This window comes from Musa acuminata, chromosome BXJ2-1 (genome assembly GCF_036884655.1).
Source record: "Musa acuminata AAA Group cultivar baxijiao chromosome BXJ2-1, Cavendish_Baxijiao_AAA, whole genome shotgun sequence".
NCBI classification, from domain to species: Eukaryota; Viridiplantae; Streptophyta; class Magnoliopsida; order Zingiberales; family Musaceae; genus Musa; species Musa acuminata.
In genome coordinates, this window is record NC_088338.1 from 24,843,711 (window position 1) to 24,864,443 (window position 20,733).

The window sequence follows — 20,733 nt, forward strand, 5'->3', positions numbered from 1 at the left end:
CGACGGTTTCGTGACGGGCAATAGGCTCCGGACGTTGATGCGCCGACCGCGACGTGCACATAGGCGAGGGACGAAGCACGCGAAACGGGTGCGATAATGGCAGCACTAAATCACCGGATACCATCAAAACACCGAAGTTAAGCGTGCTTGGGCCAGAGTAGTACTACGATGGGCAACCCCCTGGGAAGTCCTCGTGTTGCACTCCTTTTTGCATCCCGGGATACGAAACATCTCCCGTAGAGCTCCGAGACGTTTGTTTTGGGGCTGGAAATTTGCTTTGACCGCTACGCAGTCAATATCGAGGGGCTTAGAGAGAGCTTTCCGGATTGGTGTCGCAATAGCGATTCCTGGATCGTTCTAGAAAGTGCCGATGGTTTCGGCACGCGCTTGCCGTGACCGATACGCAGTCGTCGGGCTAGGGCTCGGAGAGAGCTTGCAATAGGGATTTCATGAACGTTCGAGAAAACGCCGACGGTTTCGTGACGGGCAAGAGGCTCCCAACGTTGATATGCCGACCGCGACGTGCACATAGGCGAGGGACGAAGCACGCGAAACGGGTGCGATAATGCAAGCACTAAATCACCGGATCCCATCAAAACACCGAAGTTAAGCGTGCTTGGGCCAGAGTAGTACTACGATGGGTGACCCCCTGGGAAGTCCACGTGTTGCACTCCTTTTTGCATCCCGGGATACGAAACATCTCCCGTAGAGCTCCGAGACGATTGTTTTGGGGCTGGAAATTTGCTGTGACCGCTACGTTGTCAGTATCGAGGGGCTCGGAGAGAGCTTTCCGGATTGGGGTCGCAATAGCGATTCCGAGATCGTTCTAGAAAGTGTCGATGGTTTCGGCACGTGCTTGCCGTGATCGATACACAGTCGTCGGGCTAGGATTCGGAGAGAGCTTGCAATAGGGATTTCGTGAACGTTCGAGAAAGCGCCGACGGTATCGTGACGGGCAAGAGGCTCCGGACGTTGATGCGCCGACCGCGACATTCACATAGGCGAGGGAGGAAGCACGCGAAACGGGTGTGATAATGCCAACACTAAATCTCCGGATCCCATCAAATCACCGAAGTTAAGCGTGCTCGGGCCAGAGTAGTACTAGGATGGGTGAACCCCTGGGAAGTCCTCGTGTTGCACTCCTTTTTGCATCCCGGGATACGAAACATCTCCCGTAGAGCTCTGAGATGATTGTTTTGGGGCTGGAAATTTGCTGTGACCGCTACGCAGTCAGTATCGAGGGGCTCGGAGAGAGCTTTCCGGATTGGTGTCGCAATAGCGATTCCGAGATCGTTCTAGAAAGTGCCGATGGTTTGGCACGTGCTTGCCATGATCGATACGCAGTCGTCGGGCTAGGGCTCGGAGAGAGCTTGCAATAGGGATTTCGTGAACGTTCGAGAAAGCGCCGACGGTTTCGTGACGGGCAAGAGGCTCCGGACATTGATGCGCCGACCGCGACGTGCACATAGGCGAGGGAAGAAGCTCGCGAAACGGGTGCGATTATGGCAGCACTAAATCACCGGATCCCATCAAAACACCGAAGTTAAGCGTGCTAGGGCCAGAGTAGTACTACGATGGGTGACCCCCTGGGAAGTCCTCGTGTTGCACTCCTTTTTGCATCCCGGGATACGAAACATCTCCCGTAGAACTCCGAGACGTTTGTTTTGGGGACGGAAATTTGGTTTGACCGCTACGCAGTCAGTATCAAGGGGCTCAGAGAGAGCTTTCCGGATTGGGGTCCCAATAGCGATTCCGATATCGTTCTAGAAAGTGTCGATGGTTTCGACACGCGCTTGCCGTGACCGATACGTAGTCGTCGGGCTAGGGCTCGGAGAGAGCTTGCAATAGGGATTTCGTGAACGTTCGAGAAAGCGACGACGGTTTCGTGATGGGCAAGAGGCTCCGGACGTTGATGCGGCGACCGTGACGTGCACATAGGCGAGGGACGAAGCACGCGAAACAGGTGCGATAATGCCAGCACTAAATCACCGGATCCCATCAAAACACCGAAGTTAAGCGTGCTTGGGCCAGAGTAGTACTACGATGGGTGACCCCCTGGGAAGTCCTCGTGTTGCACTCCTTTTTGCATCCCGGGATACGAAACATCTCCCGTAGAGCTCCGAGACGATTGTTTTGGGGCTGGAAATTTGCTGTGACCGCTACGCTGTCAGTATCGAGGGGCTCGGAGAGAGCTTTCCGGATTATGGTCGCAATAGCGATTCCGAGATCGTTCTAGAAATTGTCGATGGTTTCGGCACGTGCTTACCGTGATCGATACGCAGTCGTCGGGCTAGGGCTCGGAGAGAGCTTGCAATAGGGATTTCGTGAACGTTCGAGAAAGCGACGACGGTTTCGTGACGGGCAAGAGGCTCCGGACGTTGATGCGCCGACCGCGACGTGCACATAGGCGAGGGACGAAGCACGCGAAACGGGTGCGATAATGCCAGCACTAAATCACCGGATCCCATCAAAACACCGAAGTTAAGCGTGCTTGGGCCAGAGTAGTACTACGATGGGTGACCCCCTGGGAAGTCCTCGTGTTGCACTCCTTTTTGCATCCCGGGATACGAAACATCTCCCGTAGAGCTCCGAGTCGTTTGTTTTGGGGTTGGAAATTTGCTTTGACCACTACGCAGTCAGTATCGAGGGGCTCGGAGAGAGCTTTCCGGATTGGGGTCGCAATAGCGATTCCGAGATCGTTCTAGAAAGTGTCGATGGTTTCGGCACGTGCTTGCCGTGATCGATACGTAGTCGTCGGGCTAGGGCTCGGAGAGAGCTTGCAATAGGGATTTCGTGAACGTTCGAGAAAGCGCCGACGGTTTCGTGACGGGCAAGAGGCTCCGGACATTGATGCGCCGACCGCGACGTGCACATAGGCGAGGGACGAAGCTCGCGAAACGGGTGCGATAATGGCAGCACTAAATCACCGGATCCCATCAAAACACCGAAGTTAAGCGTGCTTGGGCAAGAGTAGTACTACGATGGGTGACCCCCTGGGAAGTCCACGTGTTGCACTCCTTTTTGCATCTCGGGATACGAAACATCTCCCGTAGAGCTCTGAGATGTTTGTTTTGGGGATGGAAATTTGCTTTGACCGCTATGCAGTCAGTAACAAGGGGCTCAGAGAGAGCTTTCCGGATTGGGGTCGCAATAGCGATTCCGAGATCGTTCTAGAAAGTGCCGATGGTTTCGGCACGTGCTTGCCGTGACCGATACGCAGTCGTCGGGCTAGGGCTCAGAGAGAGCTTGCAATAGGGATTTCGTGAACGTTCGAGAAAGCGACGACGGTTTCGTGACAGGCAAGAGGCTCTGGACGTTGAAGCGCCGACCGCGACATTCACATAGGCGAGGGAGGAAGCACGCGAAACGGGTGTGATAATGCCAACACTAAATCTCCGGATCCCATCAAAACACCGAAGTTAAGCGTGCTTGGGCCATAGTAGTACTACGATGGGTGACCCCCTGGGAAGTCCTCGTGTTGCACTCCTTTTTGCATCCCGGGATACGAAACATCTCCCGTAGAGCTCCGAGACGATTGTTTTGTGGCTGGAAATTTGCTATGGCCGCTACGAAGTCAGTATCGAGGGGCTCGGAGAGAGCTTTCCGGATTGGGGTCGCAATAGCGATTCCGAGATCTTTCTAGAAAGTGTCGATGGTTTCGGCACGCGCTTGCCGTGAACGATATGCAGTCGTTGGGCTTGGGCTCGGAGAGAGCTTGCAATAGGGATTTCGTGAACGTTCGAGAAAGCGCCGACGGTTTCGTGACGGGCAAGAGGCTCCGGACGTTGATATGCTGACCGCGACGTGCACATAGGCGAGGGACGAAGCACGCGAAACGGGTGCGATAATGCCAGCACTAAATCACCGGATGCCATCAAAACACCGAAGTTAAGCGTGCTTGGGCCAGAGTAGTACTAGGATGGGTGACCCCCTGGGAAGTCCTCGTGTTGCACTCCTTTTTGCATCCAGGGATACGAAACATCTCCCGTAGAGCTCCGAGACGATTGTTTTCGGGCTGGAAATTTGCTGTTACCGCTACGTAGTCAGTATCGAGGGGCTCGGAGAGAGCTTTCCGGATTGGGGTCGCAATAGCGATTCCGAGTACGTTCTTGAAAGTGTGGATGGTTTCGGCACGTGCTTGCCGTGATCGATACGCAGTCGTCGGGCAAGGGCTCGGAGAGAGCTTGCAATAGGGATTTCGTGAACGTTCGAGAAAGTGCCGACGGTTTCGTGACGGGCAAGAGGCTCCGGACGTTGATGCGCCGACCGCGACGTGCACATAGGCGAGGGTAGTATAATGCGACGATTGTTTTGGGGCTGGAGATCGTTCTAGAAAGTGTCGATGGTTTCGGCACGCGCTTGCCGTGAACGATACGCAGTCGTCGGGCTAGGGCTCGGAGAGACCTTGCAATAGGGATTTCGTGAACGATCGAGAAAGCGCCGACGGTTTCGTGACGGGCCAGAGGCTCCGGACGTTGATATGCCGACCGCGACGTGCACATAGGCGAGGGACGAAGCACGCAAAACGGGTGCGATAATGCCAGCACTAAATCACCGGATCCCATCAAAACACCGAAGTTAAGCGTGCTTGGGCCAGAGTAGTACTAGGATGGGTGACCCCCTGGGAAGTCCTCGTGTTGCACTCCTTTTTGCATCCCGGGATACGAAACATCTCCCGTAGAGCTCCGAGACGATTGTTTTGGGGCTAGAAATTTGCTGTGACTGCTACGCTGTCAGTATCGAGGGGCTCGGAGAGAGCTTTCCGGATTGGGGTCGCAATAGCGATTCCGAGATAGTTCTAGAAAGTGCCGATGGTTTCGGCACGTGCTTCCCGTGATCGATACGCAGTCGTCGTGCTAGGGCTCGGAGAGAGCTTGCAATAGGGATTTCGTGAACGTTCGAGAAAGCGCCGACGGTTTCGTGACAAGCAAGAGGCTCCGGACATTGATGCGCCGACCGCGACGTGCACATAGGCGAGGGACGAAGCTCGCGAAACGGGTGTGATAATGGCAGCACTAAATCACCGGATCCCATTAAAACACCGAAGTTAAGCGTGCTTGGGCCAGAGTAGTACTACGATGGGTGACCCCCTGGGAAGTCCTCGTGTTGCACTCCGTTTTGCATCCCGGGATACGAAACATCTCCCGTAGAGCTCCGAGTCGTTTTTTTTGGGGCTGGAAATTTGCTTTGACCGCTACGCAGTCAGTATCGAGGGGCTCAGAGAGAGCTTTCCGGATTGGGGTCGCAATAGCGATTCCGAGATCGTTCTAGAAAGTGCCGATGGTTTCGGCACGCGCTTGCCGTGACCGATAGGCAGTCGTCGGGCTTGGGCTCGGAGAGGGCTTGCAATAGGGATTTCGTGAACGTTCGAGAAAGCGACGACGGTTTCGTGACGGGCAATAGGCTCCGGACGTTGATGCGCCGACCGCGACTTGCACATAGGCGAGGGACGAAGCACGTGAAACGGGTGCGATAATGGCAGCACTAAATCACCGGATACCATCAAAACACCGAAGTTAAGCGTGCTTGGGCCAGAGTAGTACTACGATGGGCGACCCCCTGGGAAGTCCTCGTGTTGCACTCCTTTTTGCATCCCGGGATACGAAACATCTCCCGTAGAGCTCCGAGACGTTTGTTTTGGGGCTGGAAATTTGCTTTGACCGCTACGCAGTCAATATCGAGGGGCTTAGGGAGAGCTTTCCGGATTGGGGTCGCAATAGCGATTCCGAGATCATTCTAGAAAGTGCCGATGGTTTCGGCACGCGCTTGCCGTGACCGATACGCAGTCGTCGGGCTAGGGCTCGGAGAGAGCTTGCAATAGGGATTTCGTGAACGTTCGAGAAAGCGCCGACGGTTTCGTGACGGGCAAGAGGCTCCCGACGTTGATATGCCGACCGCGACGTGCACATAGGCGAGGGACGAAGCACGCGAATCGGGTGCGATAATGCCAGCACTAAATCACCGGATCCCATCAAAACACCGAAGTTAAGCGTGCTTGGGCCAGAGTAGTACTACGATGGGTGACCCCCTGGGAAGTCCACGTGTTGCACTCCTTTTTGCATCCCGGGATACGAAACATCTCCCGTAGAGCTCCGAGACGATTGTTTTGGCGCTGGAAATTTGCTGTGACCGCTACGCAGTCAGTATCGAGGGGCTCGGAGAGAGCTTTCCGGATTGGGGTCGCAATAGCGATTCCGAGATCGTTCTAGAAAGTGTCGATGGTTTCGGCACGTGCTTGCCGTGATCGATACACAGTCGTCGGGCTAGGGCTCGGAGAGAGCTTGCAATAGGGATTTCGTGAACGTTCGAGAAAGCGCCGACGGTTTCGTGACGGGCAAGAGGCTCCGGACGTTGATGCGCCGACCGCGACGTGCACATAGGCGAGGGAAGAAGCTCGCGAAACGGGTGCGATAATGGCAGCACTAAATCACCGGATCCCATCAAAACACCGAAGTTAAGCGTGCTGGGGCCAGAGTAGTACTACGATGGGTGACCCCCTGGGAAGTCCTCGTGTTGCACTCCTTTTTGCATCCCGGGATACGAAACATCTCCCGTAGAGCTCCGAGACGTTTGTTTTGGGGACGGAAAGTTGCTTTGATCGCTACGCAGTCAGTATCGAGGGGCTCAGAGAGAGCTTTCCGGATTGGGGTCCCAATAGCGATTCCGATATCGTTATAGAAAGTGACGATGGTTTCGACACGCGCTTGCCGTGACCGATACGCAGTCGTCGGGCTAGGGCTCGGAGAGAGCTTGCACTAGGGATTTCGTGAACATTCGAGAAAGCGACGACGGCTTCGTGACGGGCAAGAGGCTCCGGACGTTGATGCAGCGACCGTGACGTGCACATAGGCGAGGGACGAAGCACGCGAAACAGGTGCGATAATGCCAGCACTAAATCACCGGATCCCATCAAAACACCGAAGTTAAGCGTGCTTAGGCCAGAGTAGTACTACGATGGGTGACCCCCTGGGAAGTCCTCGTGTTGCACTCCTTTTTGCATCCCGGGATACGAAACATCTCCCGTAGAGCTCCGAGACGATTGTTTTGGGGCTGGAAATTTGTTGTGACCGCTACGCTGTCAGTATCGAGGGGCTCAGAGAGAGCTTTCCGGATTATGGTCGCAATAGCGATTCCGAGATCGTTCTAGAAATTGTCGATGGTTTCGGCATGTGATTACCATGATCGATACGCAGTCGTCGGGCTAGGGCTCGGAGAGAGCTTGCAATAGGGATTTCGTGAACGTTCGAGAAAGCGCCGACGGTTTCGTGACGGGCAAGAGGCTCCGGACGTTGATGCGCCGACTGCGACGTGCACATAGGCGAGGGACGAAGCTCGCGAAATGGGTGCGATAATGGCAGCTCTAAATCACCGGATCCCATCAAAACACCGAAGTTACGCGTGCTTGGGCCAGAGTAGTACTACGATTGGTGACCCCCTGGGAATTCATCGTGTTGCACTCCTTTTTGCATCCCGGGATACGAAACATCTCCCGTAGAGCTCCGAGACGTTTGTTTTGGGGCTGGAAATTTGCTTTGACCACTACGCAGTCAGTATCGAGGGGCTCGGAGACAGCTTTCCGGATTGGGGTCGCAATAGCGATTCCGAGATCGTTCTAGAAAGTGTCGATGGTTTCGGCACGTGCTTGCCGTGATCGATACGCAGTTGTCGGGCTAGGGCTCGGAGAGAGCTTGCAATAGGGATTTCGTGAACGTTCGAGAAAGCGCCGACGGTTTCGTGACGGGCAAGAGGCTCCGGACGTTGATGCGCCGACCGCGACGTGCACATAGGCGAGGGACGTAGCTCGCGAAACGGGTGCGATAATGGCAGCACTAAATCACCGGATCCCATCAAAACACCGAAGTTAAGCGTGCTTGGGCAAGAGTAGTACTACGATGGGTGACCCCCTGGGAAGTCCACGTGTTGCACTCCTTTTTGCATCTCGGGATACGAAACATCTCCCGTAGAGCTCTGAGACGTTTGTTTTGGGGATGGAAATTTGCTTTGACCGCTATGCAGTCAGTATCGAGGGGCTCAGAGAGAGCTTCCCGGATTGGGGTCCCAATAGCGATTCCGAGATCGTTCTAGAAAGTGCCGATGGTTTCGGCACGCGCTTGCCGTGACCGATACGCAGTCGTCGGGCTAGGGCTCAGAGAGAGCTTGCAATAGGGATTTCGTGAACGTTCGAGAAAGCGACGACGGTTTCGTGACAGGCAAGAGGCTCCGGACGTTGATGCGCCGACCGCGACGTTCACATAGGCGAGGGAGGAAGCACGCGAAACGGGTGTGATAATGCCAACACTAAATCTCTGGATCCCATCAAAACACCGAAGTTAAGCGTGCTTGGGCCATAGTAGTACTACGATGGGTGACCCCCTGGGAAGTCCTCGTGTTGCACTCCTTTTTGCATCCCGGGATGCGAAACATCTCCCGTAGAGCTCCGAGACGATTGTTTTGCGGCTGGAAATTTGCTGTGGCCGCTACGAAGTCAATATCGAGGGGCTCGGAGAGTGCTTTTCGGATTGGGGTCGCAATAGCGATTCTGAGATCGTTCTAGAAAGTGTCGATGGTTTCGGCATGCGCTTGCCGTGAACGATACGCAGTCGTCGGGCTAGGGCTCGGAGAGAGCTTGCAATAGGGATTTCGTGAACGTTCGAGAAAGCGCCGACGGTTTCGTGACGGGCAAGAGGCTCCGGACGTTGATATGCCGACCGCGACGTGCACATAGGCGAGGGACGAAGCACGCAAAACGGGTGCGATAATGCCAGCACTAAATCACCGGATCCCATCAAAACACCGAAGTTAAGCGTGCTTGGGCCAGAGTAGTACTAGGATGGGTGACCCCCTGGGAAGTCCTCGTGTTGCACTCCTTTTTGCATCCCGGGATACGAAACATCTCCCGTAGAGCTCCGAGACGATTGTTTCGGGCTGGAAATTTGCTGTGACCGCTACGTAGTCAGTATCCAGGGGCTCGGAGAGAGCTTTCCGGATTGGGGTCGCAATAGCGATTCCGAGATCGTTCTTGAAAGTGTCGATGGTTTCGGCACGTGCTTGCCGTGATCGATACGCAGTCGTCGGGCAAGGGCTCGGAGAGAGCTTGCAATAGGGATTTCGTGAACGTTCGAGAAAGTGCCGACGGTTTCGTGACGGGCAAGAGGCTCCGGACGTTGATGCGCCGACCGCGACGTGCACATAGGCGAGGGTAGTATAATGCGACGATTGTTTTGGGGCTGGAGATCGTTCTAGAAATTGTCGATGTTTTCGGCACGAGCTTGCCGTGAACGATACGCAGTCGTCGGGCTAGGGCTCGGAGAGAGCTTGCAATAGGGATTTCGTGAACTTTCGAGAAAGCGCCGACGGTTTCGTTACGGGCCAGAGGCTCCGGACGTTGATATGCCGACCGCGACGTGCACATAGGCGAGGGACGAAGCACGCGAAACGGGTGCGATAATGCCAGCACTAAATCACCGGATCCCATCAAAACACCGAAGTTAAGCGTGCTTGGGCAAGAGTAGTATAATGCGACCCCAATCCGGAAAGCTCCGAGCATATTTCCAGCCTCAAAACACCGAAGTTAAGCGTGCTTGGGGATGGAAATTTGCTTTGACCGCTACGCAGTCAGTTTCGAGGGGCTCAGAGAGAGCTTTCCGGATTGGGGTCGCAATAGCGATTCTGAGATCATTCTAGAAAGTGCCGATGGTTTCGGCACGCGCTTGCCGTGACCGATACGCAGTCGTCGGGCTAGGGCTCGGAGAGAGCTTGCAATAGGAATTTCGTGAACGTTCGAGAAAGCGCCGACGGTTTCGTGACGGGCCAGAGGCACCGGACGTTGATATGCCGACCGCGACGTGCACATAGGCGAGGGACGAAGCACGCGAAACGGGTGCGATAATGCCAGCACTAAATCACCGGATCCCATCAAAACACCGAAGTTAAGCCTGCTTGGGCAAGAGTAGTATAATGCGACCCCAATCCGGAAAGCTCCGACCCCAATTCGGAAAGCTCCGAGCATATTTCCAGCCTCAAAACACCGAAGTTAAGCGTGCTTGGGGATGGAAATTTGCTTTGACCGCTACGCAGTCAGTATCGAGGGGCTCAGAGCGAGCTTTACGGATTGGGGTCGCAATAGCGATTCCGAGATCGTTCTAGAAAGTGCCGATGGTTTCGGCACGCGCTTGCCGTAGCCGATACGCAGTCGTCGGGCTAGGGCTCGGAGAGAGGTTGCAATAGGGATTTCGTGAACGTTCGAGAAAGCGACGATGGTTTCGTGACGGGCAAGAGGCTCCGGACGTTGATGCGGCGACCGTGACGTGCACATAGACGAGGGACGAAGCACGCGAAACAGGTGCGATAATGCCAGCACTAAATCACCGGATCCCATCAAAACACCGAAGTTAAGCGTGCTTGGGCCAGAGTAGTACTACGATGGGTGACCCCCTGGGAAGTCCTCGTGTTGCACTCCTTTTTGCATCCCGGGATATGAAACATCTCCCGTAGAGCTCCGAGACGATTGTTTTGGGGCTGGAAATTTGCTGTGACCGCTACGCTGTCAGTATCGAGGGGCTCGGAGAGAGCTTTCCGGATTATGGTCGCAATAGCGTTTCCGAGTTCGTTCTAGAAATTGTCGATGGTTTCGGCACGTGCTTACCGTGATCGATACGCAGTCGTCGGGCAAGGGCTCGGAGAGAGCTTGCAATAGGGATTTCGTGAACGTTCGAGAAAGCGACGACGGTTTCGTGACGGGCAAGAGGCTCCGGACGTTGATGCGCCGACCGCGACGTGCACATAGGCGAGGGACGAAGCTCGCGAAACGGGTGCGATAATGGCAGCACTAAATCACCGGATCCCATCAAAACACCGAAGTTAAGCGTGCTTGGGCCAGAGTAGTACTATGATGGGTGACCCCCTGGGAAGTCCTCGTGTTGCACTCCTTTTTGCATTCCGGGATACGAAACATCTCCCGTAGAGCTCTGAGACGTTTGTTTTGGGGATGGAAATTTGCTTTGACCGCTATGCAGTCAGTATCGAGGGGCTCAGAGAGAGCTTTCCGGATTGGGGTCGCAATAGCGATTCTGAGATCATTCTAGAAAGTGCCGATGGTTTCGGCACGCGCTTGCCGTGACCGATACGCAGTCGTCGGGCTAGGGCTCGGAGAGAGCTTGCAATAGGGATTTCGTGAACGTTCGAGAAAGCGCCGACGGTTTCGTGACGGGCAAGAGGCTCCGTACGTTGATGCGCCGACCGCGACGTGCACATAGGCGAGGGACGAAGCTCGCGAAACGGGTGCGATAATGGCAGCACTAAATCACCGGATCCCATCAAAACACCGAAGTTAAGCGTGCTTGGGCCAGAGTAGTACTACGATGGGTGACCCCCTGGGAATTCATCGTGTTGCACTCCTTTTTGCATCCCGGGATACGAAACATCTCCCGTAGAGCTCCGAGACGTTTGTTTTGGGGCTGGAAATTTGCTTTGACCGCTACGCAGTCAGTATCGAGGGGCTCGGAGAGAGCTTTCCAGATTGGGGTCGCAATAGCGATTCCGAGATCGTTCTAGAAAGTGTCGATGGTTTCGGCACGTGCTTGCCGTGATCGATACGCAGTCGTCGGGCTAGGGCTCGGAGAGAGCTTGCAATAGGGATTTCGTGAACGTTCGAGAAAGCGCCGACGGTTTCGTGACGGGCAAGAGGCTCCGGACGTTGATGCGCCGACCGCGACTTGCACATAGGCGAGGGACGAAGCTGGCGAAACGGGTGCGATAATGGCAGCACTAAATCACCGGATCCCATCAAAACACCGAAGTTAAGCGTGCTTGGGCCAGAGTAGTACTACGATGGGTGACCCCCTGGGAAGTCCACGTGTTGCACTCCTTTTTGCATCTCGGGATACGAAACATCTCCCGTCGAGCTCTGAGACGTTTGTTTTGGGGATGGAAATTTGCTTTGACCGCTATGCAGTCAGTATCGAGGGGCTCAGAGAGAGCTTTCCGGATTGGGGTCGCAATAGCGATTCCGAGATCGTTCTAGAAAGTGCCAATGGTTTCGGCACGCGCTTTCCGTGACCGATACGCAGTCGTCGGGCTAGGGATCATAGAGAGCTTGCAATAGGGATTTCGTGAACGTTCGAGAAAGCGACGACGGTTTCGTGACGGGCAAGAGGCTCCGGATGTTGATGCGCCGACCGCGACGTGCACATAGGCGAGGGAGGAAGCACGCGAAACGGGTGTGATAATGCCAACACTAAATCACCGGATCCCATCAAAACACCGAAGTTAAGCGTGCTTGGGCCAGAGTAGTACTACTATGGGTGACCCCCTGGGAAGTCCTCGTGTTGCACTCCTTTTTGCATCCCGGGATACGAAACATCTCCCATAGAGCTCCGAGACGATTGTTTTGGGGCTGGAAATTTGCTGTGGCCGCTACGAAGTCAGTATCGAGGGGCTCGGAGAGAGCTTTCCGGATTGGGGTCGCAATAGCGATTCCGAGATCGTTCTAGAAAGTGTCGATGGTTTCGGCACGCGCTTGCCGTGAACGATACGCAGTCGTCGGGCTACGGCTCGGAGAGAGCTTGCAATAGGGATTTCGTGAACGTTCGAGAAAGCGCCGACGGTTTCGTGACGGGCAAGAGGCTCCGGACGTTGATATGCCGACCGCGACGTGCACATAGGCGAGGGACGAAGCACGCGAAACGGGTGCGATAATGCCAGCACTAAATCACCGGATCCCATCAAAACATCGAAGTTAAGCGTGCTTGGGCCAGAGTAGTACTAGGATGGGTGACCCCCTGGGAAATCCTCGTGTTGCGCTTCTTTTTGCATCCCGGGATACGAAACATCTCCCGTAGAGCTCCGAGACGATTGTTTTCGGGCTGGAAATTTGCTGTGACCGCTACGTAGTCAGTATCGTTCTTGAAAGTGTCGATGGTTTCGGCACGTGCTTGCCGTGATCGATACGCAGTCGTCGGGCTAGGGCTCGGAGAGAGCTTGCAATAGGGATTTCGTGAACGTTCGAGAAAGTGCCGACGGTTTCGTGACGGGCAAGAGGCTCCGGACGTTGATGCGCCGACCGCGACGTGCACATAGGCGAGGGTAGTATAATGCGACGATTGTTTTGGGGCTAGAGATCGTTCTAGAAAGTGTCGATGTTTCGGCACGCGCTTGCCGTGAACGATACGCAGTCGTCGGGCTAGGGCTCGGAGAGAGCTTGCAATAGGGATTTCGTGAACGTTCGAGAAAGCGCCGACGGTTTCGTGACGGGCAAGAAGCTCCGGACGTTGATATGCCGACCGCGACGTGCACATAGGCGAGGGACGAAGCACGCGAAACGGGTGCGATAATGCCAGCACTAAATCACCGGATCCCATCAAAACACCGAAGTTAAGCGTGCTTGGGCATTAGTAGTATAATGCGACCCCAATCCGGAAAGCTCCGACCCCGATCCGGAAAGCTCCGAGCATATTTCCAGCCTCAAAACACCGAAGTTAAGCGTGCTTGGGGATGGAAATTTGCTTTGACCGCTACGCAGTCAGTATCGAGGGGCTCAGAGAGAGCTTTCCGGATTGGGGTCGCAATAGCGATTCCGAGATCGTTCTAGAAAGTGCCGATGGTTTCGGCACGCGCTTGCCGTGACCGATACGCAGTCGTCAGGCTAGGGCTCGAAGAGAGCTTGCAATAGGGATTTCGTGAACGTTCGAGAAAGCGACGACGGTTTCGTGACGGGCAAGAGGCTCCGGACGTTGATACGCCGACCGCGACGTGCACATAGGCGGGGGACGAAGCTCACGAAACAGGTGCGATAATGCCAGCACTAAATCACCGGATCCCATCAAAACACCGAAGTTAAGCGTGCTTGGGCCAGAGTAGTACTAGGATGGGTGACCCCTTGGGAAGTCCTCGTGTTGCACTCCTTTTTGCATCCCGTGATACGAAACATCTCCCGTAGAGCTCCGAGACGTTTGTTTTGGGGCTGGAAATTTGCTTTGACCGCTACGCAGTCAGTATCAAGGGGCTCCGAGAGAGCTTTCCGGATTGGGGTCGCAATAGCGATTCCGAGATCGTTCTAGAAAGTGCCGATGGTTTCGGCACGCGCTTGCCGTGACCGATACGCAGTCGTCGGGCAAGGGCTCGGAGAGAGCTTGCAATAGGGATTTCGTGAACGTTCGAGAAAGCGACGACGGTTTCGTGACGGGCAAGAGGCTCCGGACGTTGATGCGCCGACCGCGACGTGCACATAGGCGAGGGACGAAGCTCGCGAAACGGGTGCGATAATGGCAGCAATAAATCACCGGATCCCATCAAAACACCGAAGTTAAGCGTGCTTGGGCCAGAGTAGTACTATGATGGGTGACCCCCTGGGAAGTCCTCGTGTTGCACTCCTTTTTGAATTCCGGGATACGAAACATCTCCCGTAGAGCTCCGAGACGATTGATTTGGGGCTGGAAATTTGCTATGACCGCTACGCAGTCAGTATTGAGGGGCTCCGAGAGAGCTTTCCGGATTGGGGTCGCAATAGCGATTCCGAGATCGTTCTAGAAAGTGCCGATGGTTTCGGCACGCGCTTGCCGTGACCGATACGCATTCGTTGGGCTAGGGCTCGGAGAGAGCTTGCAATAGGCATTTCGTGAACGTTCGAGAAAGCGCCGACGGTTTCGTGACGAGCAAGAGGCTCCGGACGTTGATACGCCGATCGCGACGTGCACATAGGCGAGGGACAAAGCACGCGAAACGGGTGCGATAATGCCAGCACTAAATCACCGGATCCCATCAAAACACCGAAGTTAAGCTTGCTTGGGCCAGAGTAGTACTACGATGGGTGACCCCCTGGGAAGTCCTCGTGTTGCACTCCTTTTTGCATCCCGGGATACGAAACATCTCCCGTAGAGCTCCGAGACGTTTGTTTTGGGGCTGGAAATTTGCTTTGACCGCTACGCAGTCAGTATCGAGGGGCTCCGAGAGAGCTTTCCGGTTTGGGGTCACAATAGCGATTCCGAGATCGTTCTAGAAAGTGCCGATGGTTTCGGCACGCGCTGTCACGCCCCTCAAAATATATCCATGATTTTTAAAAAACAATTTCCATCACAGACCAATCCAGGATCCAAACTAACGTTTGAGGACACTGAAAAACATTCAATCAAATTCACATCCATAAAACCTGTGCATTTTAAAATCATATATCACATCACTCGATAATTCCCATGTATGGCAACCCAAGCCAACTTGACAAACATAAACAACATTTATAAATCCATAAGCTAAATAAATTATACAATCAGAACTCCAACTATTCACCACAAGTTCATATCATCATAAATTATACTTAACATTCAGAAATTCCAAATAAGAGAGATCTCCTAACACTTTGACACATTATATCCATTTCGATCATCAGAACAATTCATTACATACAAAATATGCTTATACAACAATAGCATAACAACCGACAAGACTCGCCCATAATTCTGAATAGCTATCCACTGCCTCAGCCCAAATCAAACATCTCGAAGAGTGACAAGCTGACCTGAAACGGCTCAGCAAGTGACAAAACATATTCAGAACAAAAGGAACGATTTCAAACGAGTAAGGTATCATAATGCAAGGCAGAATACAAGAATTCTCAAGGATACCATCTCAATAGATACCAAATCATACGTATCATGTCATTCAAAACATATTTGATACATAACAAATGGAGCATAGAGTAATTGGAGCATATCAATGGCAGATAGGACATTTCATAACATATCAGTTCATAGCAAATGGAGCACAGAGTAATTGGAGCATATCAATGGCAGATAGGACATTTCAGAACATATCAGTTCATAGCGAATGGAGCACAGAGTAATTTGAGCATATCAATGGCATATAGGACATTTCAGAACATATCAGTTCATAGCAAGTGGAGCACAGAGTAATTGGAGCATATCAATGGCGTATGAAATGTTCCGGAGCATATCAACGACATATGGAACATTTCGAAACATAATCATCAGTGAATGAAGCATTTCAGAGCATATCAAAATCAAATATCCTATAGAAGCTCAAACGTCGTCTTTAACGTTGCAAACATATCAATCTTATCCAAAGCATGTACAAAAACACATAACCAAAGCTCTGGATATCATATCAAACATACAGAAGGTGTAGTGGGATCTCAGTCAGAATGTGATTCATCCATTTCTGAATGACCACCTGACAAAAGTCTCCCACGTCTGGGAGCTCCATCCACCCACGTCTAGGTGAAGTCAAAGGGGGCCGGCAGAGCATCGCAGGCTCTAAGCATATACCCTCATAGCGGGCAACAAGCGCATACAGAATATCCCTCATAGCGGGACCCCACATAGCGGGCAAATAGCGCATACTCTTTACCATTTCTGGCAAAGGTCCAGACAATCCCACACACCAGAGTACAAAAGGGCAGTTTCAACAATAAGTAGCATATATCGGAAGCACACGCGGAACAACGAAGCGTACATGTGCCTTTACGAGTCAATCCGAAGTAAGCAATAATCTTTCACAAGTATATTCAGATTTGAAAGGAATTGAAAGCAAGGGCACATATGGAATCCAAGCAATCACATATAACTCAATTCAATAAGAAGATTTGATGAATTCAATGTCCAAAGGAATTAAACTGGAATAGGCACGTATCGAAAGTAAATGCGGAACAATAGGATATACATGTGCCTATATGAGTCAATACGATATAGCATAAACGTTACACAATAGTTTTCAAGAATGCAAATAATTTTAAGGACAAGAGCATACAAGAATTCAAAGCAGTAATATAAAGCTCAATTGAATGAGAAAGCTAAAGGATATCAATTTCCACAGGAATGAAACCAGAATTTGAGAAATCGACCAAAACTCGATTTCTGGCAGAATACAGAAGGCACATTGAACAAATGATTCAAACTATCAATCGTGCTCCAATTTACTCAGAAATAATCATTGGATAATACTTTCAGATAAGACAGGCTTCATATGAATTGAACTGTCCAACAGAGAGAGTTACAAATAATTTGGTAAGCAAGTGTCGTAGAACAAAATCTCTGTTGGCAGAATTCATAATGTCAGATTCAACAGATAACTGGACAGGTGTTTGGATTCCAAATCTTTCAATCCATATATCAAAGAAAGGTCTACGAGTCTAGTTTCCAATGAAATCAGTTTTGAACAAATCAGAGTTTCCAACAAAGACTAATAGGCAGCTCGGTATCAAAAGGTCAGAATCTCAAAAGTTGCACAGATTCGAATCGTTACGTCTAAACAGGAGATATAACAAATGCAAGGCTAGAACAATTCAAAGTTCCTCATATTCAAAGCAAATGTAGAGATAAAAATGGCAGTGAGGAAAGATCAGGATACTTGCAATAAGACATATCAGAGCAATTATAGGAGAAACGATCAGGGAACTTGCAATAGAAAGGATCGAAACATTTGCAATAGAAAGGATCGAAACAAGCGGGAAACTTGCCTTTCAAAGATTTCGATCCGAAGATCCAAAGAAGGTGCCAGCCCAAATCCTTCTACTTTTCCTCCGTGTCCTCTCTCTGTTTCGTTTTGTGTTCTCGTTTTCTTCCTTTCTTCGCAACTACTCCACGTGTCGAACATCGAGGCACAGTCACCTGCTCTCTCTTACTCTCATTCCTTCTTTTTCTTTCCCAAACGCAGCTGCCACAGCCGCCGCCGCTGCCACCGCACTAACTTCCTTCCTCCCTTCTCTCGCAGACATAACTGCTGCATACGCAGTCGCTGCCGCTGCGGCCGCAATCCCGTCCGCAGCCCCTTTTTTCCCCTTTCCTTTCTTTTCTTTCCCAGCTGCAACTGCCGCAGTCGCAGTCGCAACCATGGCCGCAGCCACCACAACCGCAGCCTCTTCCTCCTCCCCTGCTAATCTTCCTCTCCTTCTTCTCTTCCAGCTGCAGCTGCCATCGCCGCAGCCGCAGCCCCTTCTTCCCCTTCTCTTCTTCTTCTCCTTCCCTTCTTCCTTCCTCTTCCCCTGCCACAGCTGCAGCTGCCACAGCCGCAGCCGCAGCTGCTTCTTTCCCCTCTCCTCTTCCTTCTCCTTCCTTTCTTCTTCTTCTCTTCTTCTCCTTCCTCCCCTTCTTCTTCCCGGCGTCACACACACCCTCTCCTCTGTTTCCTCTGCAGGGAACAGAGGTATCACAACCTCTTCTCCTGCTTCCCCTTCTCCTTCTCTTCCTCTTCTTCTTCTTCTGCTCTTCTCCTACCCGACACCCCACACGTCTCCTCTGTTTCCACCTACAGGAAACAGAGGTGCTGCAGCCCTAGCTGCTGCCACCTCTCGCTCCACTCCGTCTTCCCTCTCTTTTCCCTCTTCTTCTCCTTCTCTTCTTCTCCTCTTCCCTTTTCCTCCCCAAGGCCACACACCTCCTCGCTGCAGCCTTGCCGCAGCTATCCTCCTCTGTTCTTCTTCTTCTTCTTCTTCTTCTTCCCTTTTCATCCTCAACGCCCCACACATCCTCTCCTCTGTTTCCACCTGCGGGAAACAGAGGTGCTGCAGCCCTAGCTGCTGCAGCTGCCTCTCTTTCTCCTCTCCATCTTCCCTCTCTTCTACTTCTTCTTTTCTTCTCTTCTCCCTCTTCTTCCTCTCTTCTTTTCCCTCTTCTTCTCTTCTCCCTCTACTTCTCTTCTTCTTCTCCCCACGCCCCACCGCTTCTCTCTGTTTCTTCGAGAAACAGAGAGAGCGTGGGAGGCGGTGGGATAAAACCGAAGTTTTCGGTTTTCTTTATTTTCTTCATTTTACAACTTAACAGTTTAGTCCTTGAAATTTCCATATTTACATATAGGTCCTCTGATTTATAAATAAATCTTTATTAATAAGTTTCAAAAGTGAGGGATATTACACGCGCTTGCCGTGACCGATACGCAGTCGTCGGGCTAGGGCTCGGAGAGAGCTTGCAATAGGGATTTCGTGAACGTTCGAGAAAGCGACGACGGTTTCGTGACGGGCAAGAGGCTCCGGACGTTGATGCGCCGACCGCGACGTGCACATAGGCGAGGGACGAAGCTCGCGAAACGGGTGCGATAATGGCAGCACTAAATCATCGGATCCCATCAAAACACCGAAGTTAAGCGTGCTTGGGCCAGAGTAGTACTATGATGGGTGACCCCCTGGGAAGTCCTCGTGTTGCACTCCTTTTTGCATCCCGGGATACGAAACATCTCCCGTAGAGCTCCGAGACGATTGTTTTGGGGCTGGAAATTTGCTGTGACCGCTACGCAGTCAGTATCGAGGGGCTCGAAGAGAGCTTTCCGGACTGGGGTCGCAATAGCGATTCCGAGATCGTTCAATAAAGTGCCGATGGTTTCGGCACGCGCTTGCCGTGACCGATACGCAGTCGTCGGGCTAGGGCTCGGAGAGAGCTTGCAATAGAGATTTCGTGAACGTTCGAGAAAGCAACGACGGTTTCGTGAAGGGCAAGAGATCCCGGACGTTGATGCGCCGACCGCGACGTGCACATAGGCGAGGGACGAAGCTCGCGAAACGGGTGCGATAATGCCAGCACTAAATCACCGGATCCCATCAAAACACCAAAGTTAAGCGTGCTTGGGCCAGAGTAGTACTATGATGGGTGACCCCTTGGGAAGTCCTCGTGTTGCACTCCTTTTTGCATCTCGGGATACGAAACATCTCCCGTAGAGCTCCGAGACGATTGTTTTGGGGTTGGAAATTTCTGTGACCGCTACGCAGTCAGTATTGAGGGGCTCGGAGAGAGCTTTCCGGATTGGGGTCGCAATAGCGATTCCGAGATCGTTCTAGAAAGTCCCGATGGTTTCGGCACGCGCTTGCCGTGACCGATACGCAGTCGTCGGGCTAGGGCTCGGAGAGAGCTTGCAATAGGGATTTCGTGAACGTTCGAGAAAGCGCCGACGGTTTTGTGACGGGCAAGAGGCTCCCGACGTTGATATGCCGACCGCGACGTGCACATAGGCGAGGGACGAAGCACGCGAATCGGGTGCGATAATGCCAACACTAAATCACCGGATCCCATCAAAACACCGAAGTTAAGCGTGCTTGGGCCAGAGTACTACTACGATGGGTGACCCCCTGGGAAGTCCACGTGTTGCACTCCTTTTTGCATCCCGGGATACGAAACATCTCCCGTAGAGCTCCGAGACGATTGTTTTGGGGCTGGAAATTTGCTGTGACCGCTACGCAGTCAGTATCGTGGGGCTCGGAGAGAGCTTTCCGGATTGGGGTCGCAATAGCGATTCCGAGATCGTTCTAGAAAGTGCCGATGGTTTCGGCACGCGCTTGCCGTGACCGATACGCAGTCGTCGGGCTAGGGCTCGGAGAGAGCTTGCAATAGGGATTTCGTGAACGTTCGAGAAAGCGACGACGGTTTCGTGACGGGCAAGAGGCTCCGGACGTTGATGCGCCGACCGCGACGTGCACATAGGCGAGGGACGAAGCTCGCGAAACGGGTGCGATAATGCCAGCACTAAATCACCAGATCCCATCAAAACACCGAAGTTAAGCGTGCTTGGGCCAGAGTAGTACTACGATGGGTGATCCCATGGGAAGTCCTCGTGTTGCACTCCTTTTTGCATCCCGGGATACAAAACATCTCCCGTAGAGCTCCGAGACGATTGTTTTGGGGCTAGAAATTTGCTGTGACCGCTACGCAGTCAGTATCGAGGGGCTCAGAGAGAGCTTTCCGGATTGGGGTCGCATTAGCGATTCCGAGATCGTTCTAGAAAGTGCCGATTGTTTCG

The 20,733-nt window shown here is 52.7% G+C and overlaps 16 non-coding genes and 16 pseudogenes across 16 annotated transcripts; all 32 read left to right on the forward strand.

Moving 5' to 3' along the window:
- Positions 1 to 86: 86 nt before the first annotated feature.
- Positions 87 to 205, forward strand: LOC135603106 (5S ribosomal RNA; annotated as a pseudogene).
- A 350-nt stretch (positions 206 to 555) lies between these two features.
- Positions 556 to 674, forward strand: LOC135601601 (5S ribosomal RNA). Its single transcript, XR_010483891.1, has one exon. It is a non-coding gene; the product is annotated as a 5S ribosomal RNA (ribosomal RNA).
- Positions 675 to 1,024: 350 nt separating this feature from the next.
- Positions 1,025 to 1,143, forward strand: LOC135603955 (5S ribosomal RNA; annotated as a pseudogene).
- Positions 1,144 to 1,492: 349 nt separating this feature from the next.
- Positions 1,493 to 1,611, forward strand: LOC135601339 (5S ribosomal RNA). Its single transcript, XR_010483634.1, has one exon. It is a non-coding gene; the product is annotated as a 5S ribosomal RNA (ribosomal RNA).
- A 350-nt stretch (positions 1,612 to 1,961) lies between these two features.
- Positions 1,962 to 2,080, forward strand: LOC135600781 (5S ribosomal RNA). Its single transcript, XR_010483094.1, has one exon. It is a non-coding gene; the product is annotated as a 5S ribosomal RNA (ribosomal RNA).
- A 350-nt stretch (positions 2,081 to 2,430) lies between these two features.
- LOC135600109 (5S ribosomal RNA) lies at positions 2,431 to 2,549 on the forward strand. Its single transcript, XR_010482440.1, has one exon. It is a non-coding gene; the product is annotated as a 5S ribosomal RNA (ribosomal RNA).
- Positions 2,550 to 2,899: 350 nt separating this feature from the next.
- LOC135601010 (5S ribosomal RNA) lies at positions 2,900 to 3,018 on the forward strand. Its single transcript, XR_010483316.1, has one exon. It is a non-coding gene; the product is annotated as a 5S ribosomal RNA (ribosomal RNA).
- Positions 3,019 to 3,368: 350 nt separating this feature from the next.
- On the forward strand, positions 3,369 to 3,487 carry LOC135603652 (5S ribosomal RNA; annotated as a pseudogene).
- A 350-nt stretch (positions 3,488 to 3,837) lies between these two features.
- LOC135600493 (5S ribosomal RNA) lies at positions 3,838 to 3,956 on the forward strand. The gene has a single exon (XR_010482814.1). It is a non-coding gene; the product is annotated as a 5S ribosomal RNA (ribosomal RNA).
- A 571-nt stretch (positions 3,957 to 4,527) lies between these two features.
- On the forward strand, positions 4,528 to 4,646 carry LOC135599881 (5S ribosomal RNA). The gene has a single exon (XR_010482222.1). It is a non-coding gene; the product is annotated as a 5S ribosomal RNA (ribosomal RNA).
- A 350-nt stretch (positions 4,647 to 4,996) lies between these two features.
- On the forward strand, positions 4,997 to 5,115 carry LOC135602165 (5S ribosomal RNA; annotated as a pseudogene).
- Positions 5,116 to 5,465: 350 nt separating this feature from the next.
- On the forward strand, positions 5,466 to 5,584 carry LOC135602577 (5S ribosomal RNA; annotated as a pseudogene).
- Positions 5,585 to 5,934: 350 nt separating this feature from the next.
- On the forward strand, positions 5,935 to 6,053 carry LOC135600087 (5S ribosomal RNA). Its single transcript, XR_010482419.1, has one exon. It is a non-coding gene; the product is annotated as a 5S ribosomal RNA (ribosomal RNA).
- A 350-nt stretch (positions 6,054 to 6,403) lies between these two features.
- LOC135601977 (5S ribosomal RNA) lies at positions 6,404 to 6,522 on the forward strand (annotated as a pseudogene).
- Positions 6,523 to 6,872: 350 nt separating this feature from the next.
- LOC135602004 (5S ribosomal RNA) lies at positions 6,873 to 6,991 on the forward strand (annotated as a pseudogene).
- Positions 6,992 to 7,341: 350 nt separating this feature from the next.
- LOC135599352 (5S ribosomal RNA) lies at positions 7,342 to 7,460 on the forward strand (annotated as a pseudogene).
- Positions 7,461 to 7,810: 350 nt separating this feature from the next.
- On the forward strand, positions 7,811 to 7,929 carry LOC135601011 (5S ribosomal RNA). Its single transcript, XR_010483317.1, has one exon. It is a non-coding gene; the product is annotated as a 5S ribosomal RNA (ribosomal RNA).
- A 350-nt stretch (positions 7,930 to 8,279) lies between these two features.
- On the forward strand, positions 8,280 to 8,398 carry LOC135604037 (5S ribosomal RNA; annotated as a pseudogene).
- Positions 8,399 to 8,748: 350 nt separating this feature from the next.
- Positions 8,749 to 8,867, forward strand: LOC135599882 (5S ribosomal RNA). Its single transcript, XR_010482223.1, has one exon. It is a non-coding gene; the product is annotated as a 5S ribosomal RNA (ribosomal RNA).
- A 1,473-nt stretch (positions 8,868 to 10,340) lies between these two features.
- Positions 10,341 to 10,459, forward strand: LOC135600782 (5S ribosomal RNA). The gene has a single exon (XR_010483095.1). It is a non-coding gene; the product is annotated as a 5S ribosomal RNA (ribosomal RNA).
- A 350-nt stretch (positions 10,460 to 10,809) lies between these two features.
- On the forward strand, positions 10,810 to 10,928 carry LOC135601333 (5S ribosomal RNA). Its single transcript, XR_010483628.1, has one exon. It is a non-coding gene; the product is annotated as a 5S ribosomal RNA (ribosomal RNA).
- Positions 10,929 to 11,278: 350 nt separating this feature from the next.
- On the forward strand, positions 11,279 to 11,397 carry LOC135602820 (5S ribosomal RNA; annotated as a pseudogene).
- A 350-nt stretch (positions 11,398 to 11,747) lies between these two features.
- LOC135601397 (5S ribosomal RNA) lies at positions 11,748 to 11,866 on the forward strand. The gene has a single exon (XR_010483691.1). It is a non-coding gene; the product is annotated as a 5S ribosomal RNA (ribosomal RNA).
- Positions 11,867 to 12,216: 350 nt separating this feature from the next.
- On the forward strand, positions 12,217 to 12,335 carry LOC135602527 (5S ribosomal RNA; annotated as a pseudogene).
- A 350-nt stretch (positions 12,336 to 12,685) lies between these two features.
- On the forward strand, positions 12,686 to 12,804 carry LOC135601947 (5S ribosomal RNA; annotated as a pseudogene).
- Positions 12,805 to 13,782: 978 nt separating this feature from the next.
- Positions 13,783 to 13,901, forward strand: LOC135600723 (5S ribosomal RNA). The gene has a single exon (XR_010483038.1). It is a non-coding gene; the product is annotated as a 5S ribosomal RNA (ribosomal RNA).
- Positions 13,902 to 14,251: 350 nt separating this feature from the next.
- On the forward strand, positions 14,252 to 14,370 carry LOC135602549 (5S ribosomal RNA; annotated as a pseudogene).
- Positions 14,371 to 14,720: 350 nt separating this feature from the next.
- On the forward strand, positions 14,721 to 14,839 carry LOC135601228 (5S ribosomal RNA). Its single transcript, XR_010483528.1, has one exon. It is a non-coding gene; the product is annotated as a 5S ribosomal RNA (ribosomal RNA).
- A 4,195-nt stretch (positions 14,840 to 19,034) lies between these two features.
- On the forward strand, positions 19,035 to 19,153 carry LOC135602314 (5S ribosomal RNA; annotated as a pseudogene).
- Positions 19,154 to 19,503: 350 nt separating this feature from the next.
- On the forward strand, positions 19,504 to 19,622 carry LOC135600977 (5S ribosomal RNA). The gene has a single exon (XR_010483285.1). It is a non-coding gene; the product is annotated as a 5S ribosomal RNA (ribosomal RNA).
- Positions 19,623 to 19,971: 349 nt separating this feature from the next.
- Positions 19,972 to 20,090, forward strand: LOC135602478 (5S ribosomal RNA; annotated as a pseudogene).
- A 350-nt stretch (positions 20,091 to 20,440) lies between these two features.
- LOC135601852 (5S ribosomal RNA) lies at positions 20,441 to 20,559 on the forward strand (annotated as a pseudogene).
- Positions 20,560 to 20,733: the final 174 nt, after the last annotated feature.